This window comes from Lissotriton helveticus, chromosome 10, assembly GCF_964261635.1.
Source record: "Lissotriton helveticus chromosome 10, aLisHel1.1, whole genome shotgun sequence".
Lineage (NCBI taxonomy): Eukaryota > Metazoa > Chordata > Amphibia > Caudata > Salamandridae > Lissotriton > Lissotriton helveticus.
In genome coordinates this window covers 597,025,717-597,039,000 of record NC_136071.1, presented here as the reverse complement: position 1 = coordinate 597,039,000, position 13,284 = coordinate 597,025,717, and the positions used below count along the sequence as shown (strand labels likewise).

Genomic DNA, 13,284 nt, shown 5'->3' with positions numbered 1-13,284 from the left:
TCGTTCAGTTGATGGTGTTGTCTTTTGTGGCAGCCTCACTGAACATCAGCAACAGGATTGCAGGCAAGTTCTGCAATCCTTTCGACATATGTTCTCTCTGACACCCAGCCAAACTGATTGGTGTACCCATGATGTTGACACTGGAGACAGTCTGCCTGTCAAGAGTAAAATCTACAGACAGCCTGATCATGTTAGAGACTGCATCAAAACTGAAGTGCAGAAAATGTTGGAACTGGGAGTCATTGAGCCCTCAGATAGCCCTTGGGCTAGCCCAGTAGTTCTAGTGCCAAAGCCTCACACCCAGGGTGGTAAGAGAGAGATGAGGTTTTGCGTAGACTACAGAGGCCTCAATGCAGTCACTAAGACTGATGCCCACCCAATACCAAGAGCAGATGAGCTTATAGATAGATTGGCTTCTGCCAACTTCTTAAGCACATTTGATTTGACAGCTGGGTATTGGCAAATCAGGTTAGCTGAGGAAGCCAAACCTAAAACAGCATTTTCTACCCCTGGAGGGCATTATCAATTTGTGGTAATGCCCTTTGGACTGAAAAATGCACCTGCCACCTTCCAAAGGTTGGTGAATCAAGTCCTCACTGGGCTGGATGACTTCTGTGCAGCTTATCTTGACGATATTGCTGTCTTTAGCTCCACCTGGGAGGATCACCTGGTCCACCTGAGGAAAGTGTTAGAGGCCCTGCAAAAGGCAGGCCTCACTATCAAGGCCACAAAGTGCCAGATAGGGCAGTCACAGGTTGTATACCTGGGCCACCTTGTAGGTGGAGGCCAGGTTCAGCCACTGGAGAGTAAGATACAGGCCATCAGGGACTGGACTCCTCCAATCACCCAGACTCAGGTTCGAGCTTTCTTGGGCCTGACTGGGTACTATAGGAAGTTTGTCAGAAATTATGGGTCCATAGTGACCCCCCTTAATGACCTGACAAGCAAAAAGATGCCAAAGAAAGTTCAGTGGACAGCAAGCTGTCAGAAAGCATTCAATGACCTAAAGCAGGCCATGTGCACAGCACCTATCCTCAAGAGTCCAGATTACTCCAAGCCATTCATTGTCCAAACAGATGCTTCTGAGTTGGGTGTGGGAGCTGTTCTGTCTCAACTGAATTTTGATGGTAATGATCAGCCTATTGCTTTCATTAGTAGAAGGTTGACACCCAGAGAGAAAAATTGGTCAGCTATTGAGAGGGAGGCCTTTGCTGTGGTCTGGGCCCTGAAGAAGCTGAGGGCCTACTTGTTTGGCACTCACTTCACCATTCAGACAGACCATAAGCCCCTCTTGTGGCTAAATCAGATGAAGGGTGAAAACCCCAAACTGCTTAGGTGGTCCATTTCCCTACAGGGGATGGATTTTACAGTGGAGCATAGACCTGGGACTGATCACAGCAATGCTGATGGGCTCTCCAGGTATTTCCACTTAGAGCAAGAAGACTCACCTGGTCAAGGTTAGTTTATTGTCCCAAAGTTTGGGGGGGGGTCATGTAGGAGAGTAGGGTCTGCAATCCTATGATCACCCAGATTTTTGCTTTTTGCTGCACTGGTTTACGACTTTCCCTGGCTGTGGGCCTGCTAATCAGACCCACAGCCTAGCTGTTCTCTCTATCCAAATTGTACTCAGGTACTGAATTGGCACGGGGCCCTCTCCAAGTCCCTGTACCCAGGGCTGAGGTGCACCCAGAAGTCTCCCAGGGGCTGAAGCATGTATTATGCCACCCCTGGATTGACTAACTAAAACTGACACAACTGGCTGCACGACAGCTGGGGCAAGGTGGTGTACTCACCCTTTGCTTTAGATATAGTATACCTATATCTAACCCTAAAAATGGACACACAGATCTCCTATCAGTCACTCCTATAGCAGGCCTTAACAATCCTGAAGGCAGAGTGCTTGGAATCGTGTGAGATGGTGCTCTAGCATGAGCTGAGCCTGTCTGCGGCTTTCGGGATCCATCCCTTAGCCGTTTCCATGATATCGCATACCATATACTCTTAAGTGCATTATAATCCTCGCGGTTATGTGCCAACTCTGGTATCGCTTTATCAAAACATGTCGAGTAAGGTGTCATACGAATTGGAATACTAACCCCTCGCCAATTCTGGCGACGGGGTTAGCATTCCACCCTTCTAGAGGGACACGACATGCCTGTAACCTATAACCCGGTTAAAAGTCGGACAGAGCCTTAGCATCCACAAAATGGATGCTGCCACCGAGACACAAGTCTGCCCTCCTGCTGCTGGGAGTCCTCCCAGAGCAGGAGATAAGGACAAAGGGTTTCCTGCCAGGGGCGGTGCCAGCACCGTCCCAGACAGGGTTTTGTGTATTGTAGGTAGGCAGGGCTTTAGAGGAAGGTGACTGCACGTGGCACCCCGGTGCTCACTGTGCATAGGCTGGCTGGAACCAGTTCCAGGGTCACTCCAGACCCTGTGCTGGGGAAAAGCCCGCCAAGGAAGTGGGTGTAACCACCCCCCTCCTAGTCCCACCCATAGGGCAGGACTTAGTCGCGTGCCAGCCCCTTTTTACAGGATAAAGGTAGAGACTGGCCCCCTTCCAAATCAGATCATCTTTGAATCCTGAAACTACTTTCTGCGAAAGGAACTCAAGACTTCTTCCTAAGATTTCTCCCTTGTGACTAAGGAGTAGTCACCCTGCATCCGCAGGCACCATCTAAGAACACTGCGGTCTGCTGCAAGTCCTTCCTCCGGAATCCGACTGCCCAGCTCGACGAGAACCGGCTTCCCTGGCACCTCTGACCTCTACCCACCTCTACAGCCCAGCTGAGAACCGTGGGTGTGACGAGACCTCAAGGGACCGGCCATCTGCAAGACTGCACGACTTCTTTCCAGCAAGCCCGCCGAGTGAATTCCTGGTGAGTGCTTTGGGGTCCGAGAAGCCCCGACTCTGAGCAGCTCCAGCTCCGAAGTGCAGCCCCCCAGCATCTCCACGATCTGCGTGGGGCCCTTCTGCTTTCCGCTGCTCACCGCGTTGTTTGGCTACTAGCCCGTTGGCTTGTGGCCTTCCTGACGACGCCCGACGACATTTCTGCTGCTGGTCTGGTTGCTCCAGACTGGCCCTTGCTCCCTTCCAGAAGAGGAGCACCCCGGACCCTCCTGGTCCACTCAAGACGCCATTTTGAGTCCACCGCGTGGGCTTGAATTAGCCAAGGCTTGTTGCCCAATCCTGGGTAACTTCGACGCCAACGACTTCATCCTTCGTGGGACAGCTCGCACCTCCATCCTGGTCGCCGACAACGCCTCCTGGTCCGAGAGACTGCAGAGCCCAGCAGCGCCCACTCACCTGACTGCGGTGACTTCGCCCGGTGCCATCCTGGTGCCCACTTAATCACTGGCTAGTGATTCAAGAACTTGGTCCCCTCTGCTTTCAGGTTTTCTTCTTCCTTGATCCAGGCTTGGATCCATCGAACTTTTCTTCACTGGTCGCCTGCCAGCAACTTCTTCCTTCCAGGCTCCTGGTCCGGCAACGAGATCCCCGACGTCTTTTCAGACCTATGCAGCTGCAGCCCCTGGGCTAGGTAACTTCGGCACTCCGGTGTCCCAGCATAGCCTCACTATCCAAGGGTCAGGATCCACTGTCGTTTTCTCCCTACCAGGTCGGGTTCGCCCGTGAACACTAACTTTGTGAATTCTAGCTTCCATAGACTTTGTCCCGCATCCCGCGTGAGAGTGCACACTCTGCACCCGAGTCCCCTGGGCCTCCTAGTAGTAATCTAACGACTCCCTAGTCCAGTCCTAGCGATTCCAAAGCCTATTAGAACTGTTACTTACCTGCTAGTAATTCGCATTCCACTTTTAGCGTATATGGTTTTTCGTGGCCCTCGGGCATTTGTGTAACGTGCTAACTTAAAAGTATTTTCGTAAGAGTTTTGTTGTGTGCTTAGCTCCCTGTCTCATAAAGAGCCAGGGTAGTCTTGTTATAAATAAATACACTGTTTATTTTCATAACAATTTGTGTGGTGTCCTTTCACTGGGTGTTCAAGGGGTAATGTGATGGTAAAACAGCTGGCTTAACACGCCCTCTAGAGTCTTAGCCTTAGACTGCTCGTATCCATGCTACTAGGATAGCTGGTCTATAAGGTTGACTTACAACCAATCATCAATAAGGGTTGTTTGGACTGATATATAGTGATCACTAGAATAGTGAGCACTGCACATCAGGCCAACTTCTCACATTCTTGATTTACACTATAAATACTAGTACAATTGCAAGTGTTCACTGGAGCTTTAGAACGTCTCCCTAAAACTTAATCAGCTAACACCTCTTCTGAATTTCTAGGAACAATTTTCTCTTTCTCAATAGCTCAACCATTTCTAACCTCATAAGCACGACCACTAGTGTCAACTGCATGCAACAAATCATTACTCTGAAGATAACTCTCATCATTAAAAAAGGCTCAGAACTTGAACTATGGTTCCATTCACCCAAAAAAACCTCTGAAAAATTACTTCTGTTAGTTACTCTCTTCCACTTATTTTTGGCCTTCATTAAATGGATTGGTTTTTCTAGTGATCGAATTCTATTGATTACTAAAACAAATAAAAAAAGAATTCAATTCTAAAGCCTTCTCAACCAGATTTTTTATAGTTTTGTTTTTCTTATAAAATGCTGTTAAAAAAAAAATCTTCACTTTCTTAATTAAATTAGTCACAAGTCTATTATAAAATTCAAGAATAATTGATAACCCCAGCCAAATAAGGTAGAAAGTATAGAAATTTCTTACTGCCTTCGGCCGGGGTAGTTGTTACAATAAAAAAGGCTTGATAAAGGGCCTGCACTTTGAATACGGATATGAAATAGAAGAATAGTTGATAACCGTAGCCAAGAAAGGTAGCAAGTAGGTGTGTGTAGATGATGTGTTGATTGAGTGGAAGATGAATAATGTCAAAAATAAGAAAGGCTGCAAGTGTGCAAATTAACCACTACCTTTAGCCGGGGAAGTAGTTACAACAAAAAGGCTAGATAAAGGGCCTTGACTTTGAATCAGAAGATCAAATTGAACAATAGTTCATAATCTCTGTGAAGAAAGGCAGCAAATGCACAAATTTCCCACTGCCTTCTGCCGGGGTAGTATGTACATGAAAAAGGCTTGATAAAGGGTCTTGACTTTGAATCAGAATATCAAATTGAACAATAATTGATAACCAGCCAAGAAAGGCAGCAAGTGTACAAATTTCCCACTGCTTTCGGACGGGGTAGTTCTTACAACAAAAAAGCTTGATAAATGTCTAATGACTGATGTTGAGGACAGTGATGCTCCTGTTTCTTATTTTTGATGAGGTTGATAGACTATTTCACGTAACACAAAAGTTCATTGCAATAAATTTATAGAAATTTAAGTTTACCACAATCAAGATTAATATGTGAGTATGGACTGTTTGCCGAAGATGCTGTTGCAGCAGTTGATGTGCTTGGTGCAGCAGCAAGTGGGCTGCTCTTCAATCTTTGTGTTGCAGCTCAAGCAAAGTTATTGGGGTGCAAGCTCTTCATGTGTCGCAGTATATTTGCTGTGCTAAAGAAGTATTTTTTGTATGGATCACCCTTTGAAAGAGTTGTTTGGCAAATTTTACAGATTACTTTTGGAGTATTAACCTTCGGCTTGGGTAGTATCTATGATAACAAGATTCGATAAAGGGCCTTGACGTTCAATCAGAATATGAAATTGAAGAATAATTGATAATCCCAGCCAAGAAAGGCAGCAAGTGTGCATCTAAAGCAACAAAGTTCTGTGAAGTTTGCGATGATGCGTGGTCCAAGCAGGACGCATTGGTAGCAAAGTCTTTAAAATCAAATTTTCTAATAAATATTGGTTGTCCATTCACCGAAGTAAGTTGAAGTATATGTCCAAAAAGTATGATATATTTTCTTCTAAATAAGTCATCTCATTCAATACGGTCAGGTGGTGATGATTTCTGGTGCACTGAGTTAGTAATACCTTTGGTGCTGAGCCTGAACATACCCTGTGAAGATGTGTGGTCGGGGGGGAGGTACAGTAATTGAAGTAATGTCTTTTGTTGATTGAATTCTGCATCAATTCCATTTAAAAGGGACTGTATGTCTCACTGTGACATAAAACTGTTCACTCTTCTTTGTGATGATTTATGGTGCACTGAGTAAAAAGTATCTTTGGTGCTGAGCTTGTACGTTCCCTGTGCAGTGTAGATTGAAGGCAGTTGTTAACAGACATAGACGAATGGTTTTTGTCACTCATTTAAACAAAATGTGAAGACATATAGTAGAATTGTCTCTGCATTAAATAAATGAAGGCTGAATTTCCCACTGTTAAGAAAATCTGAGGACATTGTGCAATTGTCTCTGTTTTAAGTAAATAAAGATTGTATTGAATGTTTTCTGTAGTGCTGGCGCTCTTGGTATCCAGTTGTGAACTCTACTGAGCTCAGAATTGATTGAAGGCACTTCTCAGCACACATACTGAAGAGAAATTGACATGCAAAACTGAATTGAAGTTGTGAACCCTGCTGTCCGCAATGTAGATCGAAGGTACTAATCGACACAAAGATCGATGAATGCTATTGTGTACAGTTAACAGAATCTGAGGACATAGTACAATTGTCTCTGCCTTAAATAATTGGAGAGTAAATTTCATGTTGACTGTAGTACTCATGCGCTCCTGGTACCAAGTGGTAAACTCTGCTGTTCGCAGTGTACATTTGAAGCCAGTACTTAGTACAGACATTGAGGACTGTTTTTTGTGGCATCCATTAACAAAATTGTCTCTGCTTTACATAAATGAAGGCTAACTTGAATGCTGTCTGTAGTGTAGATGTAAAGCTGAATTGAAGTTGTGAACCTGGTGTCCGCAATGTAAATCGAAGGTACTATTTGACACAAACGTCGATTAATGTTTTTTTGTCACAGTTAAGAAAATCTGAGGATACAGTACAATTGTCTCTGCCTTAAATAAATCGAGACTGGATTCAATGTTGTCTGTAGTGCTGATGCGCTCCTGGTATCAAGCAGTAAACTCTGTTGATTGCAGTGTACATTTGAAGGCAGTACTTAGTATAGCCATTGAGGAATGTTTTTTGTGGCACCCATTAAGAAAATTATCTCTGCGTTACATACATCAATTTGCAACTTGAATGCTGTGTGTAGTGTAGATGTAAAGATGAATTCAAGTTGTGAACCCTGCGTTCTGCAGTGGTGATCGAAGGCACTAGTCGTTACAGACATAAGTCTGCTATGGTGTGGCATAATATAATGTCTGTTTAGTTGTAGTAGATCTCCAAAAACTATGATGTGTTTTCCTTCAAATAATGTGTCACAACACTGTTTTAAAAATGTGCTGCATTTTTAAATGCACAATGGCAAGTATTAAGTTTGATATCATGCTTACCTCATCAATAATAAGAAGTTTCATTTTCTTCAAGACTCTTGAAACTTCACAACAAGCTTTTCCAGATAGCTTGTGGTATTCCAATTTGTTTTCATGCTGTACTGGTAGCATTAATAGACGGTGTAAAGTAATTCCTTTAATATTGTGTGCTGCCAACCCAGTTGGAGCAGTGACAACACAAGACAAATGTTGCAAGTGTGCAATTTTCCCACTGCCTTCCGACGGGGTAGTAGCTACAACAAAAAGGATCAATAAAGGGCCACGAGTTTGAATCAGAATATGAAATGTTCTCAAGATGATGATTTGTATTTCGATAATTACTTTCCAATATATTTGTTTTCACAATATCTGTACTTGGTGGCTCCTTTTCTGCTAAATATTCAATTTCTTTAACAAATTTAAGTACTCGAATTCGTGTTGCAGCAAGACCTAGACTCATCCAAATGATTGTTCTAGATTTGGAGATCTACTACAAGTTACTCCTGTAAAAGGACAACCAGTATTTAAAACACTTGTGCATGATGATACCAGAAACTCTTTGGGTAGAATCGGAAATGTTAATATTTGATGATATTTTGAAAATATGGTACTAATTACAATTATACTACAAGCAAATGATGCAGATTATAGAACTATTTCACAAGATATAAGAATTGGATAAGTGACTGAATATTGCAATGAATCTTACTTACCTTTGGCCGGGGTAGTAGCTACAACAAAAAGGCTCGATAAAGGGCCTTGAATTTGAATCAAAATATGAAATTCAAGAATAATGGATAACCCCAGCCAAGAAAGGCAGCAAGTGTGTAAATGTCTTACTGCCTTCGGCTGGGGTAGTTGTTACAACAAAAAGGCTCGATAAAGGGCCTGCGCTTTGAATACGAATATGAAATAGAAGAATAGTTGATATCCATAGCCAAGAAAGGCAGTAAGTAGGAGTGTGTACGTGTAGATGATGTGTTGATTGAGTGGAAGATGAATAATGTAAAAAATAAGAAAGGCTGCAAAAGTGTGCAAAGTACCCAGTGCTTTTAGCCGGGGAAGTAGTTACAACAAAAAGGCTCGATAAAGTGCCATGAGTTTGAATTAGAATATGACATTCAAGAATAATTGATAACCCCAGCCAAGAAAGACAGCAAGTGTGAAAATTTGCCACTGCGTTCAGCCGGGGTAGTTGATACAACAAAAGGCTCAATAAAGGGCCTGCACTTCGAATCAGAATATGAAATTGAACAATAGTTGATAACCCCAGCGAAGAAAGGCAGCAAGTGCGCAAATTTCCCACTGCCTTCTGGTCGGGTAGTACCTACATGAAAAAGGCTCGATAAAGGGCCTTGACTTTGAACCAGAATATGAAATTGAAGAGTAATTGATAACCCCAGCCAAAAAAGGCAGCAAGTAAGTGTGTGTACGTGTGGATGATGTCTTGATCGAGTAGAAGATGAATAAGGTGAAAAATAAGAAAGGCTGCAGATACGCAAACTACCCTCTGCCGTGTCAGGGAAGGGGATCTTTGGATATCCTTCTCATTATACAGACAGGGTGTCGGATTCCGCAGTGGAAGGCTGAGAAATGACTACCACATCTAAGGAAGCAAAGCAAGTGCACTAAGTTCCCACTCTGGGCGGTAGTGCTGAAAAATAACAACACCGGGCCCTTTCCAGGGCCTCTACTTTGAATTAGAATAATAGTTGGCAAAGACAGTCAAGAAAGGCAGCAGGTAGTTGTGTTTCTGCTAGTGGATCCAGAATATGGTGAACATTAAGAAAGGCAGCCGACGTGCAAACTACCCACTGCTTTGTAAAGGAAGTGGGTGTTTAGTTTTCCAGTCCATTGCACAGACTGTGCGTCGGATTCCGCAGTGGGAGCCTGAGAAATGGGTACCACATCTAAGCAAGCAATGCAAGTGCACAAAGTACACATACTGTGCGGTAGAAAGGACGCAAGAAAGGACGCAAGTGTGCAAATTACTCACTGCCATTCACGGGTAGTAGTTACCAAGAAGGCTTAATAAAGGACCTGCATTTTGAATTTGAATTAATTTTAGAATAATTGATAACCTCGGCCAAGAAAGGCAGCAAGTGTGCAAACTTCCCACTGCCTTTGGCCGGGGTAGTAGGTACAACAAAATAGCTCGATAAACGGTTTCGACTTTGAATCAGAATATGAAATTCAAGAATAATTGATAACCCCAGCCAAGAAAGGCAGCAAGTGTGCAACTTTTTACTACCTTCGGCTGGGGTAGTTGTTACAACAAAAAGGCACTTTGAATATGAATATGAATATGAAATAGAATAGTTCATAACCATAGCCAAGAAAGGCAGCAAGTAGGTGTGTGTATGTGTAGATGATGTGTTCATTGAATGGAAGATGAATAAGGTAAAAAGTTAGAAAGGCTGCAGACGCGCAAAGTAACCACTGCCTTATCAGGGAAGTAGATCTTTGGATACCCAGCTCATTACACAGACTGTGCGTCACAAGAAAGGATGCAACTGTGCAAATTTCCCACTGCTTTCAGCCGGGGTAATTGTTACAACAAACAGGCTCGATAAAGGGCCTGCACTTTGAATACAAATATGAAATAGAAGAATAGCTGTTAACTATAGCCAAGAAAGGCTGCAAGTAGGTGTGTGTATGTGTAGATGATGTGTTGATTGAGTGGAAGATGAATAATCTAAATAATAAGAAAGGCTGCAAGTGTGGAAATTATCTACTGCCATTCACGAGTAATAGTTACCAAGAAGGCTCAATAAAGAGCCTGTACTTTGAATTTGTATTACAAGAAGACGAATTGATAACCCCAGCCAAGAAAGGGAGCAAGTGCGCAAATTTCCCACTGCCTTTGGCCGAGGTAGTAGCTACAACAAAAAGGCTTGATAAAGGGGCTTGACTTTGAATCAGAACATGAAATTAAGAATAATTGATAACCCCAGCCAAGAAAGGCAGCAAGTGTGCAAATTTCCCACTGCCTTCGGCCGGGGTAGTTGATACAAAAAAAAGGCTTGATAAATGTCTAAAAACTAATGTGGAGGATAGCAATGCTCTTGTTTCCTGTTTTTTTTTATCACATTAGGGCTTGCATAATACAGAAACACTTTGTACTTAGTGGCATCCAATTCTATTTTATGAAGAATGGTTTAATTCTACATCCGCCTCTAGGACTAGTGGGAGGGTAGCATTTCAAAGTGTTTGACAGGTTACACTACATGTTTCCATGCAGCTAAAGAAAACTTAGCATTGTTATGCATGGGCATCCTCTCACACAAAACCCAGCACTCGGCATTCAGGATTGTAAAGGCTTACCATAGGAGTGACTGATGAGTTTATATATGTCAGTGACAAAAGAAAAGAAAAACAATAACGCTTGTTTTACATTAGAGATATACAGACCTGAAAGACTATGCATGTAAATCCATTAAATCTTTTTTGAAGGTATGGAAGAAAGCAATGAAAGGGTGTTTAGAAGGAATACTGTCCAGCATAAAAAGTGCATAATTGTTCTTTTTGTTGACTCTAAACACACCTTTTGGATTATGACCATGGAATAGTGGTGTAACTATATTATAGATTCTATTGTCAGATGTCTATCTTAGTGATAGTGGAATTACCACTACTTTTTAGACTACTATTGAACAATAATGTGTAGAGGAGCGGTATTGCTTGTTGACCTTCAAAGAGGAGGAATATTTAAATTTATATTTCAACACCTAAACAAAATAGTTGCTCGATTTCAAAAAGAAAATTAAGTAGGAATGTTAGAGGAAGTCTGGTCCAACTCTAAAAGGATTGTGCAATCGTGACAGCTGAAAGAAGTGTGTCTCAACATTACTTTTAATGATAATCTGGACACACCACTAGATTGCAGGAGTGTGCAAATATCGAATTAGACATCTTGCATGCGATCAGATGTTGCTTTAAAACATACATTTTGTACATATGTAACCAGCAAAAGGTAAGCAGGATTTACATTTGGTTTTATAAATTCAAGGTGGACTCTTCTGCTGCATTCAAAACATTGGGCCTGTTGGGAAGATAGTGTAAAGTAATTTGTTATTAACATTGAATTGTTTAAAGGTCAATAGCTTTTTGAAATGAAAACTTTATATGTATTTACATGGTAAACATAGTGATCTCTCAACACTTAGTGGGAAAGTGGTAATTAATCCACAAATAGGAAGGGTGCATAGCCAGCTTTCCAACATGGTGGACGTAACTCTAAAAAGACCCTTGCAAATGCCTCAGTTATCTGAGTCATACTAATATACACCCTGCATGAGACAAATGTGAACTGGAGACTTAATACGTTCTAAAGATCACAAGGACTTATATCACTTAATTTTGATATTCTGCATTTACACTCAATGAGGGTACTTACCATTAACTTTTCCACGTATGTTGATGAAGTATCTTGGTTGCAGACACCACAATACTTTTCAACAGACTCTAAATGTAAAAAAAGATGTACATTAGCACATCAAACAGCAATGCTTACAATTAAAAACTTAGTTTGCAATATATTATGGATGAGTAGGTGTTTTCAGATCCAGGATTAGAGACAGTTACAACTGTTGCAAACATATTCAAATCGCTTCACTACAAACAATATTGAAAATTCACAACTATAATGACAATATCTTACTATACTATGTTAAAAAGTAATGATATGTCTTTCTCTATGAATGATCTTCTATGAAAAAACAAATTAAAGAAGAATCAAATGTTCAGGACAACACTAGAGTTTGAGACCTTATTTATCATTGAAATGTTAAAGTCAAACGTGATGACTCCATTAGGTTCATTGCAATTTTCAGTCGATAATTCCTCAGAAATATTACATTAGTAAAAATCTGGGCAACTGGCTGCTGAGTTGGGTAGCATTCTGCAAACTGAAAACATAATAACAAATGTATATGTTGAGCAAAAGTCGAACCTGAATGTTAAAGCAATCATAAGTTTCAGAGCAGAGAATTTCAGTACACACATTGATGGGAAATTATTACTTAAAGATAAGTAACTGTAATAGGAATGAAAATATACATACATTTGGTCTTGAGAAACATATTTTTGAGAGGAAGGTATCGATTACTTGTAAAAATATATGAAAGCACATGAGCTTCTAAAGAGGAACCAACATGTACATCATACGCTATTAGCTATAGTATACACAATTTACATGTAGCAGAACATGGTGTACCTGGTACAGGTGCTGAAGATGGAACATGTGCTGAAGATGGAACAGGTTGTGAAGATGGAACAGGTCCTGAAGATGGAACAGGTCCTGAAGATGGAACAGGTCCTGAAGATGGAACAGGTGGTGACGATGGAACAGGTCCTGAAGATGGAACAGGTCCTGAAAATGGTAAAAGTGCGGGTGAATTATCACTGGTTATGCTTCCTGCAAATTAATTTTGAAAAGTTTTGAAAAAGTAACATTTCTTAAAGAAGAAATTAGTTTAACAACCTACCACAAACGTTTCTCAAACACAAAAAGTTCATAAGACATACCTTTCTTACTTTAATGTAGTTTGAAAAATATGTTGTGTGCAGAAAGTTTAAGCGAGGGATATAGAGTACAGTCTATAAAAATACACAGGTAAGGCCTGTCAAATGGATGCAGTTTGAAAACATGACTGTTTAACAATGGGCGCTCAGGCACTGCAGTGATGGGCTTGACTTTTATATTTAAAGTTACTTGTGTGCGTGGCACAATTACTGCTGTAGGCCCACTAGTAGCATTTACATGAGCAGCCCTGGTATACATAGTATACATAACTATCAAGACTAACTTTTTAATCATGGACAAACAATTACCATTACTCTTTCAAAAGGCAGCAATTGCACTTAAAGGCTGATCATGAAGTGATGAAGTGTCCAAAACATGTATTTTGGCGAAAGCATGTCA

The 13,284-nt window shown here is 41.6% G+C and overlaps 1 long non-coding RNA gene across 1 annotated transcript; it reads right to left on the bottom strand.

Annotated features, from left to right (window-relative positions):
• Nucleotides 1-11,276: 11,276 nt before the first annotated feature.
• LOC144785421 (uncharacterized) lies at nt 11,277-12,726 on the bottom strand. Its single transcript, XR_013601875.1, has 3 exons — nt 12,577-12,726; nt 11,758-11,825; nt 11,277-11,403 (listed from the first exon to the last, which is right to left on the bottom strand). It is a non-coding gene; the product is annotated as an uncharacterized LOC144785421 (long non-coding RNA).
• Nucleotides 12,727-13,284: the final 558 nt, after the last annotated feature.